The 17799-nt window shown below is 50.5% G+C and overlaps 1 protein-coding gene across 2 annotated transcripts in view; it reads right to left on the bottom strand.

Moving 5' to 3' along the window:
* PRR5L (proline rich 5 like) overlaps nt 1-17565 on the bottom strand; it is a 73073-nt gene extending 55508 nt beyond the window's left edge. Inside the window, exon 1 of one of the 2 annotated variants that reach the window (XM_045808491.2) lies at nt 17241-17565. The gene's annotated coding sequence lies outside the window, so the exon portion shown is untranslated. The remainder of the gene's footprint in view (nt 1-17240) is intronic. The other variant, XM_045808490.2, reaches the window with a different exon arrangement.
* Between the last annotated feature and the right edge of the window lie 234 nt (nt 17566-17799).

Genomic DNA, 17799 nt, shown 5'->3' with positions numbered 1-17799 from the left:
GTTCCCAGGACTTTATGGCTTTGTGGTTAATGGCAATGGCTTTGGAGTGAACCTGGGTTCGAGTCTTAACCAGGCCCCTCCCCAGCGGCATGATCTGGGGCACATGGAGTTCAGGAGTCCAAGGCCAGTAGCAGCACCAACTGCGCAGGACTGATGAGAGAAGACACGAGATCGTGGGACGCGCCCAGCAGAACGGCACACCCAAAGCTCGCTTTCCGCAGCACCTCTGTTCCTGTCATTTCAGTCTCAGATTCTTTTTTTTTTTTTTAAGATTTTATTTATTTATTTGAGGGAGAGAGAGAGAGAAAGTGTACAAGCAGGGGGAGCAGCAGGCAGAGGGAGAAGCAGGCTCCCCGCTGAGCAAGGAGCCTGATGTGGGACTCCACCTGGCCCTCCCCCTGCTTCTCAGGATGAACCCGCAGTGACTAAAATTGATCAATACATACCGCAGAAATCAAAATAGGCCTGCTCCATTTCCGCGTCTCAACGACTACACAAGTGCCCTGGAATTTGGAAAGATCTTTGCAAATCACTGGATGAGGCGAAGAAGAAATAAAACCACGGAGCCCCGGCTTTGGGATTTCACTTGCCTGGTAAAGGTCATACTATTAAAAGAGGATGCATTTCACTTCCGTTCTTTAAAGGGGCCTGCTAAGTGCAATACATCCGTGTAATTACAGGATATTAACTGCTCTGACGAGGACCTGAGACTTGAGGTGACAGAGCTGTCTCCCGCTCAGGGGCCTTTGCACAGGAAAATAGAAGGTGAGCTGAACGGACCATCCAGGTGTTTACTTCCCAGCTTCTTGCTGAAACAGCCACTCCCCCCCACCCCAGGAGGCTGGGTGACACGGAGGACCCCGGGGCTGGCTCCTGTCCCCCTCCACCGCTTAGTCAGCAGCCCCCAGGCCTCGCGCTCCAGGCCGGGTGTGTATCCAGCAAGGCACCCGGGCGGCCAGCCCCATCCACCTGCAGCCCTCTTTAAATAAGGATAATTCTCAGCCCAAAGAAAGACGAGCGCAGCTCCCACCACCCTGTCACTGGCCGCAGAGAGACACAGCAAGCCACTGCCTCCAACTCTACTCTCACCTGCAAGGCCTGCCACCCTCAGACCCCGACGGGCAAGACCGTCGGAAGCTGCCTTTGTTTCCACCATTCCTGCTTCCAGAGAGTCAGGAGGCCTCCCCAGAGCACTGCGGAGGGGGGGCTACTGGCAGCATGGACAGGAGCAGCCTGAAGGCAAAAGCTGGTGCCCCCCTCCCCCCACATCCACCTGCTACCACTGCGCTGGCCCCACAGGCACAGGCTGGTCCTGACCTCACCACGACAAATCAGAACATAAGACAGATGGGGCTGCCATGTTCAGATGACCAAAGTGACGCCCACAGGAGCAGAGCAACTTGTCCAGTGTCTCTGAGGTAGGAGAGCCGGCACTGGCTAGAACTCAGGTTCCCCGACTCCCCATCTAGAAAGTTCCCCAGGCCCCACCTCGGCCATTCTATAACCTCCTTAAAGAGACGGCACTTACTCCTCTCTGTATGCTCAAGCCTAAGCTCACTGCCCAAGACACAGATGAGGGAAGGATGGGAGCTCACAAGGCGCGGACAGCTTGCCTGTCGTGGTGCCAAGCACTGTCACCGTAGATGAACTTAGGACCCTCGCAAAACCCCACTTGAAGACCAAAGTAATCTGCCAGAGTCACAAAGCCAGGTGGCAGGTTGTCGACTGGTATCCAGACTGACCTAATTCTATAGCCTATCCCCACGTTGTCATGCTACCGAACTCAGCCAGGAACCAGAAGCTACCATGTCAGTCAAGAACACCCACTCATGAGATTTCATATCCAAGTTTAAATCTCACGCCCCTGCGACAGACACACGGACACAAGGAACCCTACGACCACGTCTGACAGGGGAAAGAGGAGCCATGAAGAAAAGGGAAGAAAGGAGCAAGTGTGGACTGCCTTAGTTAGACACCCCATTTCCTAAAGCTGTGTGACCTTGTGTAAGTTACTTGACCTCTCTGAGCCTTGACATCCTTCTGCATGAAATGAGCATGCTAATGGTGACTACCTCAGCATTACAAGAGGATAAAATGAGTACGTATTTGTAAAGCACTTAGAGAGGACAGGCCGTGGCAAACAGCAAACAGCTATATAAGTGCTCGTTAAATAAATAACTTGTTATTTCTAAATCTCCAAGAAATGACAGCAAGGGAAATAGAGCAACACTTCCCCCCGTTTCTTGTGACTTCGGTGACATCTGGAAAACACTCCGCTCGGGAGGACGCCAGGCCTCCAAGCTGCCATGGTGGTCACGGAGTGCTGAGACTTGCCCCCTCCCACCTCGGGCAACACACTTATTTACTGACCCTTCACCTCCGTGTGGCCGTCCCTCAGTTTCAGAGCATTTCCACACATCACCACACTTGTAAATCTTACCCTAACCCTGCAAGGCGGGTCGAGTAGGGATCCTGTCAGATCAGGAAACTGAGGCTATGTGATTTGGCCATGGCTGGGAGGCGGTTGGGGCAGGGAAGCAGATCCCGCCCCGAGTCTTCCAACCTCAAGCCTGTCCTGCCACGAAATTCTTTTTTCCCCTATATATTTTAAAACATGTTCCTTATGCAACATATGTAAAAAGGAGATTATACACACACACACACACACACACACACACACGTATCTTAGATAGTGATAAACTTCCACCTGCTTCAGAAAGAGGACGTTACCTCAGAAACCCCCTGTGTTCCCATTTTTCTGATAACAGCACACCTACTTGTTGCTCATAAAAAAGGTAAACATGCACATAAATCTATAACACACAAAGTGAAAAAGGCCTCACTCTAGCCACTTAGTGTCGAGAAGCTCTCTGCCCGGAACGTGCTGAGAGGACGGAAATGTTCCAGATCTGTGCTGTCCAAGGTGGTAGCTGCGAGCCATGGGGCCGGTGAGCGCTTCCAAAGGGGCTAATGTGGCTGAGGAAGTGAATTTTAATTTCATGTCATCTTTAACGCCATACACACGTGTCCGCACAATATCTGAACGAAGACGGGTCATCTGTTCTTCCCTCTTAAGACATTGTGGCTATCTTCCCCTAACACCGTATACCGATCGACTTCATTATCTTTAACGGTCTCCTCCTTCCATTTAGGGGATACCATACTTGACATAAGCAGTCCCCAGTGGATGGGTACTTTGGGAGTTTCTGGTTTTTTGTTCCTGCAAAGAGTGAGCATATCCGCCAGTCTCAGGGACCCTGTGCCTCTGACAGAAACAGCGCTGCAGAAAGGGAGCTGGGACGTCTCATGACCGTAGCTCCCACAGATGAGTGGCCCCGAGTGGCTTCAGAATCAGGCAAGCCCCGGCATCACGGCGCGTTCTGCGGCTCACTGACTGTGACGGGCAGAACCACTGCTGCCCCAAAGACGTACCCACTTCTGAGTCCCCAGAACCTGTGAATATTATGTTAGACGGCAAAGGATGTGACTCCGTTGAGAATCTCGACAGAAGGAGCTCATCCTGGACTTTCCAGATGGGCCATAAATACCATGACATGTATCCTCGTAACACGAATGCGGAAGATGCCAGTGGCCACAGAAGCAGCCAGAAGGGGAAAGACATCGATTCTCCCACAGCGCCCCTGGAGGAGGTACGGCCCTGCGACACCCTGCTTCGGGACTTCTGACCTCCACAACTACAACAGCATGCATTTATGCTGCTTGAGGCCACCAAGTTTGTGGTAATTTCTTATCGCAGCCCCAAGAAACGAATATACTCACGGTGTGGCCTGGGACCACTCTGAACCACAGTCTCTACGTCTGAAAACAGGGGAACAGAAAGAGTTACTTTGGAGAGCTGTGGTGATGAGACAGATGATCTGTGAAGTGCCTGGCAGGGATCCAGGACTATCAGGGGCGACACACAGGTGCAGTGAAGGTTCTGAGCAAAGGTGCCAGCACCAGGCTAAGTGCCATCACTTACTGTGTGACCGGGCAGGTGACTCAGGATTGCTATGAGGGGTGAAAGAAATGACTCAAGTAAGGCTTAAAATAGTCCCGGTATATAGCAAGTGGTTAATAAATGCTACGTACTGTTTATTTTTATTACCACCACCACCACCCCTGTATTAGCCTGCTCAGGCTGCTGTAACCAGAGGCCACAGCCTGCATGACATGTTAAACAACAGAAATGAATTTCCTCATAGTTCTGGAAGCTAGAATGTCAAGATCAAGGTGTCAGCAGGGTTGGTCTCTCCTGAGGCCCTTCTCCTTGGCTTACAGATCACCACGTTCCTTCTGAGTCCTCAGACAGCCCTCCGTCTATGTACGTTCACCTCTCTGTGTGTGTCCAAATTTCCTCTTTGTACAAGGACACCAGTCAGACTGGATTAGGGCCCACCTAACAGGCTCACCTTATCACCTCTTTTTAAAATTTTTTTTTAAGATTTTATTTATTTATTTGACAGAGAGAGAGAGCCAGAGATTATAAGCCGGCGGGGCGGGGTGGAATGGCAGTGGGAGAAGGAGAAGCAGACTCCCCACTGAGCAGGGAGCCCGATGCAGGACTCGATCCCAGGACCCTGGGACCATGACCTGAGCCAGGCAGACGCTTAACCAACTGAGCCACCCAGGCGTCCCTCATCACCTCTTTAAAGGCCCTACCTCCAAACACAGTCACATTCAAAGGTACCGGGAGCTGAGTTCTGAATACAAAGCCGGAGGGCACACAATTCAGCCGCAATCACCATCATCATCCTCATGCAAAGCTCTTTACCTAATGTCTCGGGATGAGACACCCGTGTTTTGGTGGGTGTTCTCCTGTGAGGACCAATGCAGTTAACATTTAGAGACATGTGCTTCTAAAATGATTTAAATGGTGACGCTGTAGGTGCTTAAGTTATCTGGAAAGCTGGGATCCTGGACACAGGAAGGGCTGTGGTGGTTACAGGGTTACTGGGTATCCTCACTGGTCTTTCTCCCCCGGCTCACTGCACAGGGATTCCTTTGAAAACCACACACAGGATCCAAGATAGGTTTCTTAGAGGAAAAAAAAACCGTGGCGCCTCAAGCTCTCCTCCCAGCGCCCAGGGCCAGGTCACAGGGAGTGTGGCGACAGGCCTGCAGGCCAGCCCAGCGGGGCCGGGCCGAGGAAGGAGTGCACTTAGTGGGAAATGCAAATAAATTCCACTCAGCCTCCAGCCCTGAGCTCTGAAAGGGGAAGTAGAACCATGGCACAACTTAAAATAAAGAAGTGAGTGGCTTCTAATGACTCTGAGGCTTCCAGGAAAAAGCCATTCTGAGGGTAAATAACAAAGAAGTCAAAGAAAACCGAGAAAACACAGTCGGATGTGACTGCCCAGAAAACAAGGAGAAGCCAGTTCCCAGGGAAACGGTAGAGGCTGCCCAATCGACACGTCCCCCTCAGAGGCTCCCGCAGTCAAGAGACCTGGCGTGCAGCTCCTTCCCTGGGACCTGAACAAGGACAAGAAGAGCCAGTGTCCTTCAGCACCGGCAGGATTTGACCAGTCGGCTCTAGTCACTGCCAGAATCCTCTTGATGACAAGGCCCATGAGGAGAGTGACAGCACCACTTACGGAGGGCCCGCTGTGACACACACACTTGCCGTATTCTCTCACTATTTCCACATGAACTTAGGGGGTCTCAGCCAAAACCTTAAATAGATTACGACAGAAAGTATCAGTGCGTCGCATCTTGGGGACACGTGTATATTACACCTGTGCTCATATGCCCAGAGTCTAAATAAGTTGCGTATTTCATACCGTAGGTAATAGTCAAAATGTTTGAAAGCCTCTGTGTGCTGTTACAGAGGAGAAAATATACCCAATGTTTAACTAGTCTAAGGTCATACAGCTTATGACAGGAACCCCACTGCCCAGAGCCCTTGGTGCCCATGTCACTTTGTTGCTTCCATACCTTCGAAGGCTTCCCACAGCTGTCAGAATAAATCCCCAAACCCCATCCTCATACCCTCACCTCCTGCCACTCTGTACCCCAGCTCATTGGTCTTCCTTCATTTTCCAACACTACCTGTACCCCAGGACCTTTGCACATACTATGCCCCCTGTGTGAAATACTTCCCATCCACTTCTCCAGGCTCAAACCCAGGGACCCTTTATCACCTGTCTTTCACTTGTTCAGAGAGCTCTCTTTCCCCTCACTCCTGATTAGATCACATGACCCCAATAAAACACCCTCCTCACCCCCTTTCTTGTCTTGTCACCCAATAAAGGACTACAGAATTCATTCTTATTATTTTTGTGAGGTCCATGAGAGTATAGACTATGTCTATCTTGTTCCCAGGTGCTTAGTTCAGTGCAGGAATTCTGTAGACACTTGAGGAAGGAGCACATGAACCAGCCACATGAGAGGCACTACTTCCGAGAGACACGAAACTGTGCGCGCCTGTCAGCTGAGAACACCAGCACCCAAAATTACACAAGGCTTTACCGTATGAAATATCCTGATATTGAAATATGACAGCTCTGGGTCTGAATCCAACCTCTACAATTGATTAGCTGGGTGACCTGAGTAAATGACTCAAAGTTTCCTCATCTTTCAGGGGCGCCTGGGTGGCTCAGTCAGTTAAGCATCTGCCTTCGCCTCAGGTCATGATCCCAGGGTCCTCGGATGGAGCGCTGCGTCAGACTCCCTGCTCAGTGGGAAGCCTGCTTCTCCCTCTCCCTCTGCTGCTCCCCTTGCTTGTGCTCTTATCTCTCTCTCAAATAAACAAATAAAATCTTAAAAAAAAAACAAGCTTCCTCATCTTCAAAAGAGTGGGTTATATGCATCTCCACAAAATAACCTAGATCATAGCTTTGGCGCATCCAAGCCCCCTCCTCAAATTACAGCTAGTGTTAATATTTCGTAACACGCTGGGGTCTTCACAAAACCCTCGCACATTCCAAGAGATGACCTATGAGTAGGGAATGGGGCAACAGGCGTGCTCACACATTGCTGGAGGGAGAGCAGCGTGGGGCAGCTGCGAGGAACGGAAATTTGACAAGATCTGCCTCAGGGACAAAGGCTGTGCTCTCTGACCTAGCAATTCTACTTCCAGAAATTTTACTCTAGGCATGTCAAGTGACTTACATAACCATGGTTTTACCACCGCCTTCTTTACGACAGCAGCAGATCGGAAATAACCTAAATGCAACAGAGGACTGGCTATGTAAGCTTGGGCGTCCCACACGCTAGAATCCTATGCAGCTGTAAGAACGAACGGGAAAGCGCCTTATATACTGACTGGCATGCCCTCCCATCTGCATGAAAGTGTGCTAAACGCAGAATCGCGTGTATATGATGCTACCATCTAAGTAAAAGAAGACGAAAAGAGCATTTGCATATTTCATTGCACTGCATAGAGTATCTCTGGGAAGACAACCTGGAAACTGAGAACACCTGTTTCCCCCAAGGAACAGGGCTGAGTGACAGGGGCACAGTAGGGAAGACTTTTCTCTGCAAACCTGTCTGCACCTTGGAATTCTGAAACATGAACATGTATGACAGAGTCAAATACATAAGTAAAAACAAGAGTGATGCCTGCCCCACCCCCGCTCAAGAAAGACAATTAAACATAAAGGCTACCGATTTGTTCAAAGTCACTCAGCTGCTTGGAAGAAGTGAGGATTCTAACTTGGCTTCTGATCCCAAATAAGTGAGCAATTATAGTTCATTCGTTCATCTGACACAAGTTTCTTTCTTTGGCATTTATTCTACGACAGGAGCTGCCTTGTACAGGGACACACGGGTCAGAAAAACCCTAGAAAGGGGCGCCTGGGTGGCGCAGTCGTTAAGCGTCTGCCTTCGGCTCAGGGCGTGATCCCGGCGTTATGGGATAGAGCCCCACATCAGGCTCCTCCGCTATGAGCCTGCTTCTTCCTCTCCCACTCCCCCCGCTTGTGTTCCCTCCCTCTCTCGCTGGCTGTCTCTATCTCTGTCAAATAAATAAATAAATAATCTTTAAAAAAATAAAAAAAAAAAAGCCCTAGGAAAAAAGAAAACGACAGGAAGACCGACTTCTTTCCTTTTTCGCACCATGTGTCGCATACTTGCTATACTTTGCAGAACATCGCAGACGGGGCAGGACCCTCCCCGGGCTACAGGAGGCAGGCACCACTCAATCCAATCTGACTTTCGCCACCTCAGGACACAAGCTCAGTTTTGCCAGATCTGAATTTTCCAAGAGATGCCAAAAACCCAGGTTTTTTAAAGTGCGAACTCATGTGACTTATTTAAGTGTTGGCATCAAACTCCCCAAGCAGACGCGCCCTTTAGGGACCTAACATAGAGGTTTGGGACCTTTATTTTATCCCATCACAGCTATGACCACCAGCCTTCTCACACCCTTCCCCGGGGCCCCCATCAGGTGTAATGTAACCCCCCCACAAACCAGCCACTGTGGGCTTGGTAAGTCACTTCCCTTCCTGAGGTCTGCTGGCTTAACAGCTGATGAAAAGAGTGTGGCCTAGCTGGTGGCCATGAGCACCTCGGCATCGTCAGCTCTCCGTTCGGCCCCTACCCTGACTGCCCTCCAGAACTGAGCACCTCTGAGAGACGAGGCAGCAGAGGACCCCCGCCACAGCACAAGCCCAGAACTAGCCCCCACCCACCACAACAGCTAGCTGGCCAGCCTCTCAACTATCAGCTGTCTTATCTCAGTCCTACCCCATCACTGACTCCGCACTCAAACAATGAGCTCCCCTTCGTATTATAGACACACGCACACACACTTTTCCAACAGGACAAGCCGGCAGCGTGCGGGGATCCCAAGAAGAAACCCACAGCCAACAGGACCCACCGAGCCAACCCAGGAAGCTAGATCTGACCCCCACACGCCCCACCCCAGCCCACCAGACAGAAACCAAGTCAGAAGTGGGTATTCAAGAGTGCTGAAACCATTCTGCAAATCCCTGACCATGACTCTTTTACTCTATTTAATCACTGAAAAGACTATCCTAGCTTTCATCAGGGGCCGGCCACAAGGGTCAGGACGGTGCCACGCCTCTGTGTCTAGCATCTCGGTTCATCTCCACTCGAAACTAACAAGGCAGGTTTAATCTTCCCATGTCCCCGATGAAGAAACTGACACACAGGGATTCACTTGTCCAAAGTCAGAAGATTAGTAAGAAGGACCGAGCATCAGATCCTACCCGACTCCAGGGCCTGAGCTCCCAACTGCCGTGGTTTTAGCAATACTTATGTCTGCCACACGCAGAGCTGAGACGTGACCACCACCCGTGGCTTCCTTTCATGCGCACCATCGACAGCTTCTGGCCTGGCCGGAACATCTGGCCTGGACATCCACCATCTAAACCCTGGTGGGTAACACAGCGCTCCAAACGCTACTGTCTGGCAGACAACGAGAATCTTCAGTGTGGGGAAATGTGCTCCGGGCTGCAAGCACACTCTGTCTCTCCCAGGAAGGACGCTTCGTTTTCTCAGGGCCCTTACCAGCTTGTGAGGTCATCGTTGTTTGTTTACTTGTCCACTGACGCGCCCCGATGGCATGTAAGTTCCTCAAAGTCTGAGACCTGGCCCGTCTCGTCCCCTGCCATCGCCTGCTGCGAGCACAGTGCTGGGCCCATACAAGGTAAATGTCTCTGAATGGTGGAATGACACATGGACTTCCAGGCCACCCGCCAGAGCAGCCTTCCCGTTGCCGAGGGACCAGAAAAATTCTCTCCCCGGATGACTGAACTGCGGCCCGCCTAAGTATGACTGCGGGAACGTGGACCTGGGCCGCGTGGGCCAGGAATCCTGGGTCTGCGTGCGGGTGAGCGGAGCCGACAGACAGGGCCCGGGAGAGGTGCCCACTACAGAGCCGTGTGACTTCTCCGCAGCTCTTGGGGGAAAAGCGCCAGCCGAGGGACAGACACACTCCCACAAACAAGAAAATGCGAAGGGTCAAGTTCAGACTACGGAAAAGGCGCCACAGGAAGAAGGAGACAACTTTCTCAGCGCTCCACTGGAAACCGATGCAGACAGAAGAGTCTTGAGAATGTGAATTTAGGCAACAGTAAATATTAGGGCAAAGAGGACACAAGCCCCAGTGCTTCTCTCTGCTTAGCCGTGCCTTCTCAGTGCCCGGAGCACTCAAAGCACTGACGATTCCGATCCAGCTAGCCTTAATTATTTCATCACATCGTCACCCTCACCCTGGCCTGCAAACCACTGTATCATCACCAGAAAAAAATCCCCTCCTTCGGTACAAGTCAAGCAAAACTGTGGGGAATAACCACACATCTTATTTACTCATCTGTGAGCCCCACTTTAAGGATCGGGTTTCTTGGAGTGCAAATTGTGAGGGTGTGGCCCGTAAATGCCATGCAGAGCGATGCTGTGGGGCCTTCCAGATGATAAACCCGAACGTCTAGACAGAGGCGGTGGCGGAGGCTGACCATTACGTGAGCAATTAGACTTCTGACATCCAAACCCTGCTGGGTGACACAGCGCTCCAGACGCTACTGTCTGGCAGACAACGAGAATCTTCAGTGTGGGGAAATGTGCTCCGGATTAACTCGTACTATTGGTTAAAAATGAGCTTCACCCTCCCACTGCAAGAATAGGGTGAGATGCTTTTTCGTGAGAAAACGGGATTGAAGGAAAGGAAACTTCTCTCCATGCCCTGCAGCCAAGTATAGAAAGCACTGAACAAAGACTCAGAAAACTAAAGAGGCGCCTGGGATCTGATCACTTCACAGAGGTCATGGGGTCACTTCAAGTTCATTCAACAACCAAACATCAGGAGGTCCCGTGTTTGCCAGGAACTGAGAAGAGGAAGCATAGAGGGTAAGGAAGAATAAACCACCTGCTTCCAAAGGGTTCAGGGTCCCGCCAGAAACACCCAGAAGTAATGTTATGAATCCAAGTTGACAACTATAATTGAAGATGGGCAGTGGAGACAAGATGGAGGCAGAAGGGTAATTCACCTTTCCCAGTCACAAGGCAAAGCTATTAAGAAGTCAAGTGAAAAACACAGGTTCTCCATTTTCTTGCCAGTCACTCTGAAGAACATGGACGCTGGAGCCTAGAAAGGAAATGTGGGGAAGGAAACCCAAGTTTCATAGGTAAGCCCTTCAGAAGCTTGAGTATCCTTTTTCATTTGTGACAGACAAGGACAGGATGGAAAAAATCACAATTCAATGAATATTTCGTGAGCACCTACTATCTGAACACAGAGACAAGCCGGATGTAGCCCTACCAGCAACAAAGAAACAAAAAGAGAGAGAAGAAGAATTCAATCGTGATTAAAGACAAAGACAAGAAGGCCTGAAGCCAGGATGGCAATCTCGATTCTTAGCGGGGCCGAGGCAGGGAACACCTCCATGTTAAGGGAGTCCACTCGTTTTGGTTTCTGGTTTTTTTTTTTAAAGACGGAAACCTTAAGTTTAGATATCAAGTCTCCTAATTTTTATATTTTAAACAGCGGTGGACCAATCCCATTACTTTGAAGTTAAGAAAACTGAGGCCCAGAGCAACTGGCCAACTTGCCCACGGTCATACAGCTCGCCCATGGCAGAGTCGAGATCAGATTCCAGATCTCAATTCCCTGACCTGTGTTGTCTCCAAGATGCCAGTTAAGGCCAACGCAGGGACTGTTTCAACAGCTCCCCTCTCTGCAAAGTTGATACCGACACCTTTCAGAGTGTCTTGAAAGTCCTCGATTGTCCTGTTGGTCAAGAATTAAAAAAAAAAAAAAAAGAATTTTTGAAGCTTTTCTCAGAACACTGCAAAGGATTACCTTGTTTACCCACCAATTTTGCCTCCAGATACTTTACAGTGAAAGGGGTCACGCAGCTCCACAGTGGGGGACCCCGGCAGCTGGCACGCCACAGCAGAATTCCCCGAAATGACGGCACCAGTTGACATGGTGTCCCCCAAAGACATCTGGGGAACGACAGTGAACCAGTTCCAAAGGAGTATGCGGAATTAGACAGCAAGCGTTAATGGGTTTCCATTGCGGATTTACGCAGCTGAGGTCACGAGCAGGTTGTAACAGGGTCTGAGGCAGCTCAGTTCAGAATAACACACACACACACACACACACACACACACACACACACACACACCACAGCCCTGGCTGGATTCCTGCCCCCAGTCCCTATAAAGAAGACAAAAACAAACACTCATCTCGATATCCTTCCAGGCTCAGCTCAAGCTGACATATACTCTAGTTCCTGAATGAAGGAGCCCCAAGCAGTCCCTCAATCCCTAGTATTTGCTTAAAACCTAAAAACCTAACAGCTGTCACAGATGCCTTCAACCAAACACAGAACTCAGCCCGGATCAAAAAGAACCAGCCAAGATGTACTGTATGGTGACTAACATAATATAATAAAAAATCATTAAAAAAAAAAATCTCTGAGCAAATACAAAAAAAAAAAAAAAAAAAAAGAACCAGCCAAGCCAGAGAAAGTTCTGTAACAGGTAAGGAGGAGCAAGAAACTGGGGGTGCTGCTGGCATTTGACAACCAGCTAACGTGAAACCAAGACACCGACGAATGCATTAGAAAAATCTTATATCTGTACCCCAAAATTGAAGAGAAGGAAGGAGAATGAAAGCCTAGAGAGGTAAATACATGTTTTTAGGTAGCATATGATTATATGCAAAATAAATTGTACAAACACGCATGATGGCTCTTCGGGCAGTGGCCGGGGTAAACGTTGACCGTATTTTCCCATGGGGCGTGGTCAAAAGAAGGAGAAACCTTTTGGTAAGTTCTCTGCTCTCTCAAACCCTCTGGGCACAGGTCATCTGTCAGCACACCAGGGCCTGGAAGAGGACCAGGCAAGTGAGGCGCTGTCTCTCAGCGTCATGCCCTTCGTGGTTACATCCTGATGGCTCCCCAGTCCAGCCTCGAAGCGCACACACCACCCCCTTCGATAAAGAGCACTCAGATTTTTGATTCAAAGCTCAAGCACAGAGTAAAGGTGGCTGATTTTCATTATAGGCCTATCCTTTTACTACAGAGATAAAGGAGCAAGTCATACTCCATCCAAATAGCTTCACACAGCTGTCCCTAAATTTCCGACAAAGAACTCAGTTCACCGGCTTGCTTTCCAGAGGCTGACAGAGTCGAACGTACCTGGCTAGGAGCTTCAGCTTTGCAATGAAGCCAGTATATAAAAACATCATCTACTATCCTGCTACAGAAATGTAGTATTTTTCAAAGGTAGGGAGCAAGAGAACGCCCTCTACACATTTAAAGAATATAAAAAAGCCTCCAAAATCCCAGAATATGTTAGAACTAGAACTATGGCGGATTAAAAAAAAAAAAAGTCAGCTTAAATTTAATAGACCGTTTAAATTCCTAGTTGATGGTAATTAGAGAGCAAGCAACATTTCTTTAAACGCTGCTAGACAGAACTTAATCCAATTTAGGTAATCACTAACCTTTGCTGTTTTTTTCCCCTCCCTCTCTCTCCTCTAAATGAAATCCAAGGATTGATCTACAAAGGCCATAAACTGGCAAAGCATAAGAAAAGAGTATTTAAAGACAGAGGTTGGATGATTATTACCACGAAAGGCCAAGTCCAATTAAAATGGAAACAGGTCTCAAGAGCTCCCTAATTTATATTGCCTATAAACTGGGGAGTCTTACCAAGCATCATCACAACAGAAGGTATGCTGAGGGAGGAGGTGGGGGTCCTTCCTGCCCCACTCTCCCCCTCTGGGCACCTCAAGTGGCATGCCAATTGCCAGGTCTTGCTTTACAGTGTGACAGCCATCCCCTGCCAGACCAAGGCTCATAATTCTCTAAACTCAAAGTATCTGCAGAGCCTCTCTCCTTCTTCCATGGAGTAAGGACTACCCAGACGGTCCCTTCAGCTCCTCCATTGCTCACCCACCTCCTATCCCCTCATTTTTAAGCTCCCACACTGCTCGGGTATCCACTTCTGATCCAGAAACTTCCATGTGAACCACCAGGACTTTCTTGAGTACTTGGCACCCTGGATTCTTCACGGAAGGCCTTCAAGGGGAGATATCAAAACATACTGGAAAGCACAAGGCGCTTAAGTTAATGGCTGTTCCGTCAGGAGAGGAATTAACCTCTCTGAGCCTCTGTTTTCACATCTTAAAATAGGAAAAAGAATATTCCCCTGCTCAGGTTGCTGAGAGGCTCAAATGACATCACCATAGCTGTACCTGGCTCATGACAGCTGCCCAAGAAATATGTCGGCTTGTTTGTTTTAACTGTGCAAGTTTCAAAGCAAACCTTGGATCCCCAGTCCCTGAGAAAAATGTTCATTAACTCAAGATCACCTCTGATGTCTCATCATTTATACTGGCATCATGTATACCCCCAACTTCCTTCCCGGTTCCAGAGTGGTATCTTCCCTTATAAAACACTGCCTTCTGCTTATCAGGATATCACTCTCTCTGTTCCCAAATTCCTAACCCAGCACAAAATCCCCCAAAATACTGTATTCTCAACCTTCAGCAATTGAGATATTAATTCACACTGACTTGTTAACAAATAATACAGTCTATAAGCATTACTTTTAACATTTGCATATAGAGAGGCAGCTCTAGGGAAGAAATTTTTAATGACAAACATTAAACAGAGTAAGGATCTCTCAAAGGGGCTCACACCCTACTTCTCAAATCAATTCTGTATTGGTCTAGTCCTGCAAAAACCATCAGAAGGGAAAAGGCCGCAATTCAAGAAAGATTTCAGTACGCTTGATCTTGTACAAGGGCTCTACAAAAGGAATGACCACAGGAAGTAATGAGGGTAGGAAAATAATTAAGAAATCCACAAAGCCCTAATAATCCCATTTTCTACAGATAAGGGGTTTAAATCTTGCACATACACTGTCAGTGAGCAAACCGAAGATGATGACATTTAGGTCCAGACTACCAGCATGAAATTTTCAGGTACCAGAGTAACAGTTTCCTAAACACAAGATTAGGACTTTTTTTTCCCTTCAATAATTGAGCCATCCTGTGGTACTATGTGACATCGAGAAAAAATAAGAAAGAAGAAGCCACCAAGTTACTCAACTATAAGATGATCTAATCAACAACTGAGGAACAACAAACTGAAGGGAAACATCTCTAGTACCCGCTCCCACTAGAGACTCCATCCTCAGCTTCACCCCTGTGTGTGCGCCTTGGGACAAACCACTTAAATGGTTTGTCCAAAGCCTCAGTGGGCTTATCATTACAGTGATGGGGCTATAACCGTCCCTACCTCATCACTGTTTTGGTGCAGATTATATAATATTATCACTGTCTCTTAGGGCAAAGTTTAAGACATAATAAGAACTCAAGGAGTGTTTGCCCCCCTTCCTCCTTTTCTGAATAAAGGGAACATTTTTATAATGTTCAAATAACAATTACTATTGAAATCTCACCTCCCGAAATAAATATCCATGAACCTCTGGATCTGAAAGAAACGAGGTCTCCTTATTACAAAACAAGGTAGTCTAAACTAAGCCCTGGAGAAACAAGTCAGTTGGACTAGCTCATTTCTAATATCTTTCTTTTTTACACTATTCCTGGTTTTGGCTGTTAGAAGCATCAGGAAAATACAGAAAGGACAATGGTTGGGGTTGGAGAACCGAAGGCAATTTTGTGGATAGATCAAGCAGTGTTTCCTCTATCTGCTAGTTGCCTACAAAACAGGCTCTCAAGGGCACCCTTAGTGGGTTAGAACAGCTCAACACTGCAGCCAGGTTCCAAAAAGAGGAGGGCCCATCGCACCTTTCTCGGCGGTACTGGGAACCTCATCAGGCGCTTACATTTAAAATGTGGCTAAATTAGCATCTGCAAGCTCCATTTCCCCTCCTGACCCACTTGCTGCTTCATGGTGTCAAGAACAGCGCCTTCCACCAGAGAGCAATTCACCCGAGCTCAGCGCCGGGACATTTTGCAGCGTGTAGGCTAATGGAATGTCAGGACGGCAACACGCGGTGGTCAGGGTCACCAAAGATTGGTCAAACGAGAGACTTCATCAAGGAGCACCCTTTGGAGGGGAGTGCGGACCGTTAGCGCCCTTGACCACTTTGGTCCTTCGCGTGGGCCGTTTGAATTTGCACGGATCCTGTGGACAACAGGTTCCAGAACTCTGTCGCAGCAGGGATGCCGGGAGACCCACCCAGAGCTTTTAACATGCGGGTCTCGGGAGCAAACGTGCCTCCGATTGGCGCGCGTGAGCCTTCCGTCTTGTGGGGCGCATCGCAGTAATTGAAACCTTACACACCGCAGGACTGCAGCGGCGTCTATAAATACCGCCTTACTGCTGACAAACAAAACGCGGGCTCCCGGCACCGCGGAGGAAGAGGCGGCGGCATGTGACCGAGGGCAGGCGCAGGGAAAAAACCCTGTTGCCTACCAGGGAGGCACCCCAGAGCCGGTTGCTGAAACACAGTTTGCAAGCACACAGCCTGATGTGACCCTGGGCGCCCGCCCTCGGGAACAGGGGCGCAGGGCGGGGAAGGGAGGGTCGTGGCCGCTGGGGGCCCGGGGCTCCGGAACGCCCCCTGCGCGCAATGGGTCCCCCGCGTGCGCACAGTGGGTCCCCTCGCGTGCGCACAGTAGGCCCCCCGCGTGCGCACAGTAGGCGCGCAGAGGAAAGCCTGGCCAAATGGAGGGCGGGCGGGCAAGCCCGCGTGGAACCGGGGGTGCAGCCGGCGCCGACAGCCGCCCGCCCCAGCCGGGTGTCTCGCGGGCTGCGCCCCGGCCCGCCCCAGTCGGCGGAGCCCGGCGGAGCGCGGGACAAAGCGCCTGGCCCCCCTGCCCTCCCTCCCACGCCTGCCTCAGCAAAAGGGGGACGGCAGGAAAAGATGGGCTGCCTCGGGGCGCCGGATCGCCCGCGCCCCAGCCGGGGCAGCTCTTTAGATTTGCCGCCTCAGGCAGAGGGAGAACGAGAGAGGCAAACAAGCAAACTTTCTTTTTCGATCTCCTGGCACAGCCTGGGTCCCGCGGTCGGCGGCATCCCCCCATCCCACGCTAAGCCACACGGCTTCCTCCCCGCCCCCCGCCCCAACCCGGGGGTCGCCAGTCCGGTCCCCTCCGTCCCCCTGCTGCGTGGGATCTGAGGATCCTGCACCGTGCTGGGGTCCCCATCCGGTTGCCCCCAAATGTGGCGCTTTCCCCAAGCCCCCCGGCCCGTGCCCCGCCAGTCTATGCCCAGAGTGCACGGCGAGTTCCTGCTCAATCCTGCGCGGTAGCTGAGCGGACAATTCCAGCCCCTCCCCGGGACTTCCCCACTCACCCCCTTGGGGTCCCGGGGCTGAGTCACCTCGAGTGGCGCACACCCGCAGCTCGCCTCCACCCGAAACTCTGCGCGCCCAGGACAAAGTTTCCGGTCTTCCCGAGAAAGTTTTCTCACTGGAGAGCAACGAGGGACCTGGAGGGCTCTCCCGCCGCGCTCTGCCCCGCTTTCCCTCCTCCCTCCCCGCGCAGCGCTGGCCTCTGCGGGGTCCCGTCCAGCCTCCCGTCCGCCAGCGTGGGTCAGCCAACGCCGCGGCCGCGGAGCTCCCCGAGCCGGGCTGGTGACACGTTTCCCTCCTCTCTCGTCTCAAGGCCGCCTCCTCCCCCTCCTTCTTCTTCTCCTCCTCCTCCTCCTCCCACTTTTCCTGTCCTGTGCTCCTCGCTTTAGTTTCTCTCCTGCGGCCCCCACCCCACCCCACCTCAACCCCTCCTACTCCTCCCCCCCTGCAGCGACTCTCACTCCGCTGGGAAGGGGGAGGGGGCGCCTGCACTTTCATCCAGATCAACAATTTCAGGAAATCCAACTCTCAACTTGAAAAGCCTGGGAGGATGCAACAGGT

Source organism: Ursus americanus, chromosome 24 (genome assembly GCF_024610735.1).
Source record: "Ursus americanus isolate L20-20 chromosome 24, mUrsAme1.1.p, whole genome shotgun sequence".
In the NCBI taxonomy this organism is placed as follows: domain Eukaryota; kingdom Metazoa; phylum Chordata; class Mammalia; order Carnivora; family Ursidae; genus Ursus; species Ursus americanus.
This window is presented reverse-complemented; position numbering and strand designations above follow the sequence as displayed.